We start from the raw sequence: 13,854 nt of genomic DNA, 5'->3' as shown, positions 1-13,854 counted from the left end.
TTTCTGAAGTATATGACGACCTCACATGACTCTACTCCAGCAAGACAAAACACCCAGTTAAAAAAATGGGCAGCCCTGGCCGGTCTAACTCAGTGGATTGAGCACAGGCCTGTGAACCAGAGGATTGCGGTTCGATTCCCAGTCGGGGAATATTCCTGGGTTGCAGACTGGTTCCCTGCAGGCCAGTTCCCAGCAGGGGATGCACGAAAGGCAATCATACATTGATGTTTCTCTCCCTCTCTCCTTCCCCTCTAAAGATAAATAAATGAATAAAATCTTTTAAAAAAATGGGCAAAAGACCTGAATAGGCACTTCTCCAAGGATGACATACAGAGGGCCCAAAGACATATGAAAAGATGCTCAGCATCACTAGCCATTAGAGAGATGCAAATTAAAACCACAATGAGATACCACTTCACACCAGTCAGAATGGCCATCAGAAATGAAGCAACAAACAAGTGTTGGAGAGGAAACCCTAGTACAGTGTTGGTGGGATTGCAGACTGGTGTAGCCACTGTGGAAAACAGTATGGAATTTCCTCAGAAAACTAAAAATAGAACTGCCTTATGACCTGGCAATTCCACTCCTGGGATTATACTGTAAGAATCCTGAAACACCAATTCAAAAGAACCTATGCATCCCAATGTTCATAGCAGCACAATGTACAATAGCCAAGTGCTGGAAGCAACCTAAGTGCTCATCAGTAAATGAATGGATCAAAAAACTATGGTACATTTACACAATGGAATTCTATGCAGCAAAGAGGAAGAGGTCCTACTCTTTGTGACAACATGGATGGAACTGGAGATCATTATGCTAAGTGAAATAAGCCAGGCAGTGAGGGACAAATACAGTTTTATCTCACCTTAACTGGAACATAATCAACAACAACAAAAAAAGAAAGCAAAGTATAACCACAGACATTGAAATTAAGAACAATCTAACAATAACCGGAAGGAATGGGGGAGGGTAAATGGGGGAAGGGATTTCAGGAAGTACTGTAAAGGACGCGTGGACAAAACCAAGGGAGAGGGTGGAAGCCAGGGAGAGAGGTGGGGTTGGGTGGGGTGGTGGGGGGAAAATGCAGAGAACTGTAATTGAACAACAATAAAATGTGGGGGTGACTTTGGCCTCAAGTCTCCCTGTCTACCACGGATAAAAGTAAATACTACCAAAACATGATCTGCTCCGGGAGAAGAGGTAGCCAGTTTCTCACAGGAAAAATGCCTTGAGCCCCTTCCTCCAGGGGCTTTTATTGGGTTGTAATACACAGGAATACCCAGGGCAAGGAGCAAACAGTCGATAACATTTCAAAGAAATCTGAGGGCTTAGTCTGAGTCAGTGTCTGTCAGGAAAGCGGGTTTGCAGAAACTTTGGGAGACATACTCGTTTCCTGCTCAGACCCTTAACATACAAATGAAAACAGTCTTAACAAAGCAGGTTTCATAAGATTTTTTGGAATTCTTTCTTATGCCAGATTTCACCCCAGATACCACTCTAGCAAGGCAAGGAGCTACATCCCTTTCCCATCAGGTTTTCAGGCTTAAGTGGATTAGAGCCCAGTAGCACTTCTCCCAGAGGACATGGGGATTCGAGCTAAGTCACATAGTCAGGGGGCAAGGGTCCATTGCTCCCTCTTTGTCGCAGCCCCCAGAGTCCTTCCATGATGGCCTCCCAAGTGATGAGTATGGCTTAGGTTGCCCCCCGCTGTGAGGGGTCTTACCCATCATCAACACTGACCATGCTTTGGGGACGGGGAGGAAACTGAGGCAGCATTTGCTACCAGAGACAAGCTCTGTCTCCTGTGGCTTGCACTTCAGAGGTCACTCACTCATCCTTAGCCATGGGGGGTAGTTACAATTCCTGAAACCAGGAAGAATGATTCCCAACAATAAAATAATTAAAAATTTTTTTTATTCTCTTAGCTGCTCAGCTTGGGTGTTTTTTTCCTACCTTCTCTTCCAAATCACTAATATGATCTGCTTCATTTAACTTACTGTTTATTCTTCCCAGTGTATTATTTATTTCAGATATTTCATTCTTTATTTCTGACTGGTTCTTTTTTATGGCTTCTATGTCTTTTTTTGTGTTTAGTATCCTTATAAGCATTACTCTACACTCTATATCTGCTGGATTGCTTGCCTTCATTTCATTTAGTTCTTTTTCTGGAGAATTGTCTTGTTCTTTCATTTGAGGTCTGTTTTTTGTCTTCTAATTTTGGCTGCCTCTTTGTGTTGCTTCTTTGTATTAGGTACATCTGCAAAGACTCTGCTTCAGACCTATGTTAGATGCTGTCTATGACTGGCCCTAGGCAACCTATTTGGGGCTTTCACAGCTTGTGGATCCCTCAGCTGGGTCTGGATGCAAATGGAAAGGACAAAGCTGTACACCAAGGCCAGCTTTTACTAACACTGGTACCAGAGAATTCTTGGCTAAAGTGTCAGAGCTCCCAGAGATCTGCCTTTTTATGCAAACTTTCTGTTAGGTTTGATCTCTAAAATAGCATACAGCTGTACTCCTCAGCAGCCAGGCTTAATCTCCACAGGGTGGGGTGCGAGGGATTCTTGTGGATGAAGCTATTGCTTCCCCTCAGGCTGATGCCACTTGGAGGGGAGTGCTCTGCCTGAGAAAGATGGGGAATGATTCAGCGTAGGGATCCTTATTGCTGACACTTTGGCTCTCTCCATAGAGCTGCCAATCTGAGACTCTCTCATGCAGCTCCAGTCCACTCTACCCTCCCTCTGCAGAGCCCAGGGTAAGTGGTTGCAAACAAAATTTTGTGTTTTGGCCCTTTAAGAGGTTCTCTGTATCTCTAGCCATCTTTCCCTGGTGGACAGAAACCTCACTCTTAACAGCTGGATGTTATCTGGGTTCCTTTCATGGTTTTGGTGCTCTAGGCTGTGGAGCCCAGCTTGGGGTTTAGACCCCAATTTTCTCAGGGAACTCCCCTGGCTGGCAAACCCCTTCAGAACTTCAGCTGCTTCCCATGGGAGCTCAGCCAACCCTCTTGTGTTGCTGCACTTCCTACCAATCTCACTGTGGTGATGTGGTTTCTTCCATAGGTCCTTGGTTACTGGTTTTAAGGCTTTTCTCCATCTAGTGTTCAGTTGGTTATTCAGATGATTTTTCTATAATTTAGTTGTAATTCCAGTTTGGTCCTTGGAAGAGGTTAGTGTAGCCTACTCTGATGCCAGCTAGGATCCTTGTCTTAATATATATTCTGCTCATCCATATTTTCTTTCACTTTAGAATCTGCTTTTATTGAATGCTTCCAGTTGTGAATTATATTTTTCCACTTTTTTGCATGACTGGTAATATTTGATTGGTTATTGAACATTTTGAGTTTTATATTGTTGTTTACTGGATTTTGTTGTATGCTTAAAATGGAGATGTGTTTTGTCTGGTGATTAGCTAAGTTACTTGGAATCCATTGGCTCCTTTAGAAATTACTTTAATGATGAAATGTTCTGTAATTTGTGCTGTTCAAAGTGGTAGTCACTACTCAAGAGCAGCAGCTCTTGAGCACTTTCTCAAGAGCTGTGTTTGGGTGGTGGCCACCATATTGGACACTGCAGCTTTAGAGGCTTGTTTTCAAGCTTTTTAAGGGCAGTGATCCTTTATTTTAAGATTTATTTAGAGCACTGTTAAGGTAATGCCCTTCTGAAGAGTCTACCGCATATCCTGTGTCTTAGGACTAATTTCGATTCTGATTAGCGGGACATGAACTATTCCCAACTTTGTGTAATGTCTTAGACTTGTTCTGTGTATGCATTTCTTGTGATTTTTTCCCTCACATTGGTGGTTTCTGCTTAAACATGTTTATCACTACTCAGTAAAAGACTTGAAGGTACCCCTTTGAAAATTTTCAGAACTTTCCTTCTCTTCAGTGCCCTCCTTCCCAGTGTTCTGCCCTGAGAATTCTGATTTTCTTGGCATCTCCAAACTCTAATCTCTATAGTCACATATGCCAGACCACTGGACTCTGGTTTTCCCTTGCTGTACTGTCCTTGGCAATTGCCTTTAGACAATAAGCTGGTAAATCATAGGATTTACCTTGTTTATTTTCCTTTTCTTTGGGATCCCAGTCCTATACTGCCCATTGTTTAATGTCTGAAATCTGCTTTTTAATGCAGAAGAATTCTTGTTACTAAGAGGGAAGGCAGAAGAGGCATGCTTTCACAATGTGTAGCTTAGTCAGCTATAATGGTTAATTTAAGTGTTTCATAAAAGCTTATTCATGAAATAGGATAAAATTATTCTTATGCAGATTCATGTTTATACCAAGTTCCTATGAAAAACCCTAAAGACTCTTGATTTAAATTAAAATGGCCAAATTGAATGGGCATACTGAAATCACTTTGGAAGAATACTTTTGTTTTGGTTTTCTAGAGTGGCAGAGAGAGCAGAGTTGCATTGAGAGTTATTTTGACACATCTGCAGGGCCATCAACATTGGGCTCAGATTTACATAGAAAACCCTTTTCCTTATCATCTCTTGCCAATAGCCCTGAGGAATCAGGTTAGATTCAATATGTTGTGAGCATTTTTTTTGGGGGGGTATAGCATATGGCTTCTTCATTCCTTCCTCCTGGTTTCTTGTGTATTCTATTCTGCCTGCCTCCTCTCACTGCCTTGCAGAGTATAAGAGTAAAAGGCCTCTCTCTGATCAGGGTGGGCTGGTGAGGTCAGCAAAGATAGAATGCTCTGGGAATACAGTGTGGTCAGCATTCCTTTAACAAAGTGCTTACCTGGGGCCAACCAGTTTTAAGTTGAAGCTTTAAGAACATGTGCAAAGAAAGCTTTTGAAACTTAGAGATGTGAAAAATTTCTTAGTGGCTGATTTGATTTCCCAAGGCCCTTTGGAGTCCCTCTGTTTCAAAACTCATAGAGAACTTGAGATCTGACAATAGCAAGCAGTATATCTCCTCTAGAATTTTCTAAACCTCCTTTGTGCTTCATAATATTTAAATCCTTCTTACAGAGTTAAACCTGGATGTATGGACAGTTTAGATAATGATACTATGTATTGTTTAGAGGGATTTTTTTCTGTAATAATATTTATTTGTCCATCTACAAAACTAAAATCAGACAGTTTCATTGGATTAAAGGGAAATCAGAAGACAGAATATAGGCTTAATTTACTCTCCTTGTCCTAAAGAAGAGTGCTCTTTTCTTTTTTAGATTTTATTTATTTGTTTTAGAGGGATTTAGAAGGGAGGGAGAAAGAGAAAGAGAAACATAAATGTATGAGAGGTACGTCAGTTAGCTGCCTCTGGCAAGTCCCCAACTGGGGGCCTCGTTCACAACTCAGGTTTGTGTCCTGACCAGGAATTGAATCTGTGACATTTTGGTTCACAGGCCAGCACTCAATCCACTGAGCCACATAGCCAGGGCCTGAAGAAGAGCACTCTTGATTTTTATTTGGTGATTTGAGTGAAAACCCTATCCATACTTCCCACTTGGCAGCTGAGGTGATGCAGCCCTTCAGAAAGCTGTACTCTGTCTGATGCCAGGCTCTCCACCGGCAGTACACACATAAGTTAGGTGCACTCGCCACCTTCAGTTAATACAATTTGTCTAATGTCCTTATAATTTTATCATCACAAAATAAAATAATAATTTGGTCTCAATTTGGGTTTTGGATGTTGTTGTAAGTGCTGGGTCAGCCTTTGGGCCTCCTTTTGATAACAGGTATAGAATTTACCATTAAAGAACATTAGTTAAGTGTGAATTTTGACTTACGAGTTACATCATTGGATATCTGCTCTTGGGCCATGGGCCCCTGAGACCCCATGTGTGGGGCCACAGAGCAGTACTTGGTCTGGATTGGACTGGGTTGACTCATCTACATTGTGGCAACAGCTAGTTTGGAAAGTAAAGAAATAAGGTAAAAATGAGGTAAGGTAAAAATAAGGTAGAAATAAGGTAAGGTTGCTCTTTTAAATTATTCTTTTTACTGGCTTCAACACTTCAATTTAAAATAAGAATTCCACTGAATTTAATGATGTTTAACTATTGCCTATCTTCAACTTGGCATTGTGTTACCACTGGGGATGCAGCAATAATGCAGACATGCAAGATTCCTCCCTCCCAAACTGACTACTGAATAGAAAAGCAGTTAAATAAGCCATTGCACTATATGCTGTGATTGAGGAAGTGCATATGCTGGTCCTTGGAAAGTTAGGTGCATAGTCAGGAGTTGGGGCATTGGGGGTGGCCTCCTAGAGTATGTGGTGTCTAAGGTGGGTGACCTTAGGGTGACATAGGAGTTAGATAAGAGAAGGTGAGGGTTCAGGGAAAGGGTGAGAGTGAAAAGGGAATGGGAGATAGGAGAAAAAGAGGGCTGTGGTCACCTGCTGGTATATAATAAACTAGTATAAAATTTACTGCCTTAACATAATCATTTATTGCCTCTTACAGTTTTGTGGAAGTGAATATGGGAGTGACTGGTGAGGTGGTTCTGGCTTACGCAGTGATTGGCAGGAGCTGGAACTGGAGGGCTGAGGTCTCTCCCACTCTTTCTATATTGTCTCAGGTCTTTTCCAGGCCATTTCCATGTGGGCCAATGTTGGCTTCTTTACAGCAGAGTGACTCAGGTTGTGTGGACTGCACTGTGGCAGTTGGGGGCTTGAAGAGAGTTCATTTCAGGAGCTGGTGGAAGTGACGTGGTGTTTTCTGACCTGGCCTCAGAACTGTACACTGAGTCCATTCTGTTAGGCACAAACTAGTGGAAGAGGGGACAGTTCCCCCTACCTCCTGTGCAAAAGGCTAAGACTAGTCCATTAGGTCCAGACAAAGACACTCAGTATAGCTGAAGTCCAAGGGACCTATAGGAGTAGGAAGGTGATGAGACCATTGAGGACTAAAGACCTAGCATGTGGCAGCCTTGCATGCTCTCCTCTGAAGCCTGACTCTTTGAAAAAGTAAGCAGGAAACCCTGGCAAATTCTGGATCAAAATGGAGCATTATTCTGAGCCTTGGGTTACCTGTGGGGAGCTGTGGTTTGGAAAGGGGTCATAGTAAGAGTAGAGACAATGAGAGAGCTGCAGTTGGGGTAAGGGATGAAGGTGGTGTGCAGATGAATGATGCATTGATAGACTCCTGGAGGTTGAATGGACAGGTTTGGGGTCTGACTGAATTGGGGTAAAGGATTGGGAGCAGTGGTGTTGGTGCCAGGGACTGTGGTTTGGGCCATTAAGGGGTGGCAACTAAGCATGGGAGCCAGGAAGGAGGGGACCTAGTTTGGGTACAACCCTAGAGTTTTCTCTTCCTCCATTTTTATCTGTGGGATCAGGTATAGTTTCTTTGCCATTGTGAGATGTGGATCTGAGCAGGCTCATGTGCCCCACAATCTCAAATCATGACCTGTGCTGTCCCCTGTGTCCTTGTCTCCAGGAGAAGGTTGAGTCAAGTCTGCTCCTCCCCACAGGAAAACTGTTTCCTTTAAACACCAAAGCTGTGCTGGAGTCTCTGGGTGAATAGGATGTTTGTGCTGCTCAAGAGCCTTTTTTGGGGGGGGGGTCTGTTTTCAAATTGTGGCAAAAATATGCATCATAAAATTCACCATTTTAATCATTTTTAAGCATACATTAAGTACCTTCACCCCCATCCATCTCTAGATTTTTTGATCTTCCCCAGTTGAAACTCCATACCCATTAAATATCAACTCCTGATCTACCTTTCCTACAGCCCTTGTCAATCACCATACTATTTTTTTCCTCTATGAATTTGACTACATAGGTATCACATAAAAGTGGAATCATGCAGTATTTGTCCTTTTGTGACTGGCTTATTGCACTAAGCATAATGTCCTTAAGGACCATCCATGCTGTAGCATATGTTAGAATTTCCTTCCTTTTTAAGACTGAACAATATTCCATTTTATGTAAACAGATATACTTTGTTTATCCACTCCTCTGTTGACTGATAGTCTAGTTGCTTCCACTTTCTGGCTATTGTGGATAGTGCTGCTATGGACATGAGTGTACAAAGATCTGTTTGAGTTTCTGCTTTCAGTTCTTTTGTGTATCTAACTACGAGCGAAATTTCTGGATCTAATGGTAATTCTATGTTTAACTTTTGGAGGAACCATCACACTGTCTTGTACAGTAGCTCTACCATTTTACATTCCCACGGGCAATATATAAGGATTATAATTTCTCTACATACTTGTCCACACCTGTTTTCTAGGTTTTTAATAGTGGCCATCCTAATGGCTAAAAGGTGATACCTCTGTTATAGGAAAATGAAGCAACCAGACACCGAGGGATTCTGGAGTACGAGGTTTATTATTTAACGTGCACGGGCCCAGAGGAGTCAGTCTCCAAATTCTGAGCCCCGAACAAAGGATTCTTGGGGGGTTATATAGCTTAGGGGTCTTCCTGTCTACGTGACAAATGTGGGATACAGAAGCAGAATGTGATAATTATTCTATCAGCGGGGGTGCTAGTTCCAGTCCTACTGACTATCTGGCAATCCACCCTCCCAGACGGCCCCATCATTCTCCCTAGGGCACCTGGGGCCTGGGCAAATAAAGGTTAAACAGAGGTTTTTCAAAGTTTCCCATATCACCTCTTTGTGGTTTTGGTTTGTATTTCCCTAATGACGAGTCATGCTGAACATTGGTCAAAAGATTTCCAGCATAAGGTTTCCACCTTCTGGGAAATCAGCACATGTGGCAGTAGAGACACAGTAAATTAGTGGGTCAAGACAGCTGGAGAGGTGCATTCATTGGATCACCTGGTCAGATGGAAGGCCTTTGGGTATACTCCTAACACAGGTATGCAATAGGCTACCAGTGCAATGAAGAACAGAGACAGGGACTCTACTTGTGGCAATGTTTGTTGTGAGTCTTTGCTAGCAGACCATTTGCTTAATTCTTTACTTGGCTTGCTGACACTTTCAGTTTTGATCAGGAGGGAAGAATGGGATGGTGAAAGTGTAAGGATATTGAATGAGTGACCAAGTAATCTACTGTTTGTAAAAATTAAAAAAGAGCACATCGGCCTAAAATGTTCTATATTCAGAGGAAAATATAGACTGACATAGAACACACCATCTATGTCATCCGGGAGACATTATTGTGAGGGGCATGGGATCACTCAGAAGAGAGCAAGGAGTGCCTGCCTATGGGTTCTGGAAGGATTAAAATGAGAGATAGTGTAGTAGACCGCTCTGCCTGATTTTAGGAATTGTATCTCTACCCCTTGTGGCTACGGCGAGAGACGACCTTTAGAATGCCAGCCACAGGAGACAAAGCCTGTCTCTGGTAGCAAATGCTGCCTCAATTCCTCCCCCTGCCCCCAGAACTTGGTCGGAAGTCAATGACAGGTAAGACCCCTCACAGTGGGGGGGGGGCAACCTAAGGCAGACTCAATCACCTGGGAGGCCTTCATGGAAGGACTCAGGGGGCTGCAACAGAGAGCAATGGACTCTCACCCCCCCCCCCACCATGGCTTTGACAAAGCCCGAGTCCCCATGTACTCTGGGAGAAGTGCTTCCTGGTTCTAATCCCCTTAAACCTGAATACCTGTTGGGGAGAGGTGCAACTCCTTGCCTGGCCAGAGCTTGCCCTGGGGGAAAATCTGGCATCACAAAGACTTGTTGATTAACCTGTGAAATCTGCTAAAAGTGCTTTCATTCATATGATAAGGGTCTGAGAGGAAATGAGTTTGTCTCGCAAAGTTTCTGCAACTCTGACTCATAGTAAACCCTCAGACCTCTTTGTAATGTTATCTACTGTTTGATCCTTGCCGCCCTGTATTCCTGTGTATTACAACCCAATAAAAGGCTATGGAGAAAGGCACTCAGGGCCTTTTTCTCCTCGGAGAAACTGGCCACTGCTGGCCTCTTTCTCCCCAGAGAAACTGGCCACAGCCCACACCTCCATCCCCAAATAGATCTCATCTTGTCTCGGCCATATTTATTCACTCATGTGTGTCCGTGGCACCGGGGGGGGGAGGGGGGACCTTGAGAAAGTGGTCGCCACCATAAGATAGGAGTCAGGGCTAGGACCCAGGAGGTATACCAATGACATGGAAATGATACAGGATGCAGCCACAGTGGGGGCCCAAAAAGATTTAGAATGGTGTCCAGAATTCAAAGTGTGTAGAAATATTGGAGAGACATATAAGATGCCCTCTCCCCCCAAGGGACAATGAAGCAGGGCCATTGAGAGCTATTTTGCATAGCAACAGTTTTGCAGCTAACCTCTGGAATAATTGTTTAATATATCTATAACCTTTAACTGGTTTCATAGATATGTTAAATAGCTGTGGCCACGTTTGGAGCCAGAGAGAAGGGAGTAGCTTGGAACCAGGATGTTACTAGGGGCTGCGCTCCTGAGTGAGAAGGCCTATGTGAGAGCTTGGAAAAGACTGGGTCCGGGACATGAGGGGATAACTGCCCAGGTGAGGAGAGGGCCACGCTGTTTAGGGCAGAATGGAGATCCCTGCAGCCAGGTGAAGAAGAAAGCCACGTGATTTTGGTGGAATGAGAACCCCTGCAGCTTTGGTAGAAGAGGCCCACATGGCTTTGGGGTGCCCCCTTTGGCCGTGTGGCCTGGAAAAGCAGGAGAGACTTTGACTGGAACTGGGTACAAAGAACTCTTGCCAGTGGACCATGAGAGGGTACCACAGTACTTTGGATTAACTAGAGAGAGATCCTGCCTGCACAGTGACACAGCTGACGGTGCCAGCTGCCTGCAACACAGATGTGTGCTCTTTTCCTGATTTACGGTATCCGGAGTTGGGACAGTGGGAGAAGGGAGTGCTGTGTGGGTGTAGGTGTATACCCTAAAGGACTTTGATATTTTAGTGGTGGTGTTAGGCCTGAATAGCATTAAATAAACATTTTGTTTCCTTTTCACAAATCTCTGGCATTGAGAGATGTCTTTGCAATTGGCGGCGGACAGAAGAGCCCATTAGATATTAGTATTCTGTCCTTGGGAGGGGCCCCTGTTGTGTAGCAGTTTTTGGCATCCCTAGGTGGGCCAAATATTGTATTGCCCCCTCCCTCGGACCTCTTGTTCAGTAGCAGAAGGACCTGGAAAAATGATGTCAGTGTGACAGAATGATCTAGGGCTTGAAAACAATGCTGGGACAGTGAAAAGACTTCAAAAACTAAGCTGCATTTGGACAAACAATGAACACAGAAAGGCTGGCTCTACTTGGAGATGGTGGTGGGTATAGCTCTTTAATCCTCCAATATTTAATTGTGTAGTCAGAGCACTGGCTTTACCACGTCAGAAGGGAGTCTTATTCTGCACGGTGCCTGTCCTCCTCCCTGTGAGAAAGATCAGTCCAGGGTCTCCTTTGAGAGCTTCAGGATGTGCCTGGGCCTGATTCTGGGCAAGGCTGGTGATCTTGCTCGGCAGTACTCAAGCCTGTCTCTGCTTTTGCTCATTCCCAAATTTCCACCTGAAAAAGGTGGCTCTTTTGCCTTCTCCCTGCCCACAGGCGAATCCAGATGTGCTCTTTCTCTACTGGGCAGAACTCTGGGTATGGGCAGTGCCTCACCATGTGAGTTGGGCCCATGCACAGGCAGTTTGCGATGGATGGCACTTATGAATCTGGGTGATCAGAATCTCTGGGGAGCTTTCCTATCTTTAGCTGTTCTTTCTCCACATTTGGAAAGTCTGATGAGATGAATTAGAAGCAGAGCATGGACTGTGTTGTTGACAAGTGCCCAGGCATTTGTAGAGCCCAGGTAAGTTTGGGCATCCTGTCAGGAGATATGAGGAAGAGAACCACCACCAAGGTCAGGTCTCATCCCGGACCCACCCAGAGTCCCCATGAGAGAAATGAACTCTGCTTAGATGGCTCTGCTGGGGTGCTACTGAAGACATGTAAGCAGGTGGTAACAGGCTCTAGTGATGTGGTCTACAGCTTTCCCTGCTCACCTTGGACTTTATATGTGAATGGTGTGGAAGGTCCACACAAGACAATCGTATCTAATATCGTGGTGTGATCTGGGCCAAAATGCTTTTGACATGAATACAATTCAGATTTCCCCAGAGCTCCTCTTTTATAAGCAAATGTTTTATTCATGTTTCACTCATGGGTCTTCCTTGTTTAGAGTTTTGGATCCACGACATTGGCATAGAAGAGTGCCGCATGTAGACTAAGGTCTAAAAAGATGTAGTTAGACCCCTTGGACGTCTTAGGAAAGGGATCGCCAGCTTCTATTGCACCTTTCCAGTGATGGGGAGCTTAGCTTTCCCAGGCCACTATCACCATGTGGAGACAGTTGTGGTCATTAGAAATGCCTTTCTTACAGTGAGTGTGACTCTACCACTCAGATGTGTGTCTCTTTTCTTGCCTGTAGCAATGCTGTAGACACATAAAGACATGAATGCACCTCCCCTAAATCCTTTCCTTTCTAGGCCAAGCAGGCTATTAGCACTTCTCAAAGTTTAACGTGCAGATGAATTACTGGAGAATCTTGTGAAAATGCAGATTGAAATTCTGGTTCTCTAACAAGCTCTCTGGTAATGTGAAGGCCATTTGTTCATGGACCACACTTACAAAAGCCTGGGCAGAGGGTTAAGAGTGTCCAATAGTGAGGGAGGCCTGAGTTCCTAGCTTGGCCCCTCACTTAGTGACTGTGTGACCTTGGGATAACATGAGGCTGAAGAGAGCACCTCCCATAGGGTTGTTGTGAGGACAGAGGCCCAACTCAAAGCACCCCGCTCAGTGGTAACCTCTTTCTTGGTCATTTTCCACTGAAGAGCCCCAGTACCTTTGATCATTCCCTGGAGATACTCTATTTACATACCCTCTCCAGGAGCTATTTAGAAGGGTAATAATATAGTAAAGGGTCAGTACACTAAACAGAAGATGCAGGCATGGCCTTGACCTACAATTTCTACAAACAATATTTTCACATTTCTCACCACTACCTTTTTAAGCACAATGGTAGAAATGCTGATTTTTCTAGGCACTATTAATTCAGAAGATAAAGGACATATCAACTAAGGTCCATCCTGGGAGGTACACTGGCTCCATTTTTGTGCTGATTAGAAATGCTAAAGAATTTAGCTAAATTAATACACTTTGATATGGTAATATAATCTATTAGTATTTACCAAATATCATCATTTTTGATACATAGATTAAAGCTGGGAAAATTCTGGTTTCTTCATAAACTGACGCACTTTTTTTGTATTTCTGACTCAGCTTTGGTACCATCTACTGTACAAAGCCTCCTTTCCTTTCAGGCTGTGTTATGTGCTCCTCAAACCAGCCTATTAAATAACTTAGCACATGGGAGTGAATGGATTTTCTTCTTTGTTAGATTTTAATTCCCTGAGTGCAGAGACCAGGTCTTATTATCATGGTATATCTTTAGTGCCTGGTAAAGTGCCTGCCACAGATCAGGGACTCTGAAAATGTTTGTAAGAGAAAGAGGAGAGGATTATTTGCAAATGAGTTGGTCTCCTCTGACTTTTGTCCCCTGAAGGTAAAGTTACCTGCTTCTTAGGAATGTAGAGACATAACACTTTGCTATAAGTAAGAGACCTTCCTTCTAGCTGCCTTGCTGGGGAACCAGGTGTCCTTACTCTCTGATGTGAATAGATGTTGCATTCTACCAGATGCCCTTCTCCTCCTTTGCAACCACAGGGCTTAAGAGAATTGAGAAGTTGACCTTGATGTCCAAATGCCTACATTTATGTTTTCAGTTCCATCAATAGCCTTGGTTATATTACTTTTAAGACAGATTACTACTTCCTTAATATAAGCTTCCCTTATGTAACATGTATTTTGCCTTGTGGGGACATGGTTATTTTTAACTGAGGGATATTTCTTTTGTCAAGGCAATTATCTTCCTTGGCCTTGAGAATTTTAAAATGAGAGAT

The sequence above is a fragment of the Artibeus jamaicensis genome, unplaced genomic scaffold, assembly GCF_021234435.1.
Source record: "Artibeus jamaicensis isolate MK-2021 breed Jamaican fruit bat unplaced genomic scaffold, CSHL_Jam_final contig_468, whole genome shotgun sequence".
Taxonomy (NCBI): domain Eukaryota; kingdom Metazoa; phylum Chordata; class Mammalia; order Chiroptera; family Phyllostomidae; genus Artibeus; species Artibeus jamaicensis.
The sequence above is the reverse complement of the archived record's forward strand: the minus strand, read 5'-3'. Positions refer to the sequence as shown.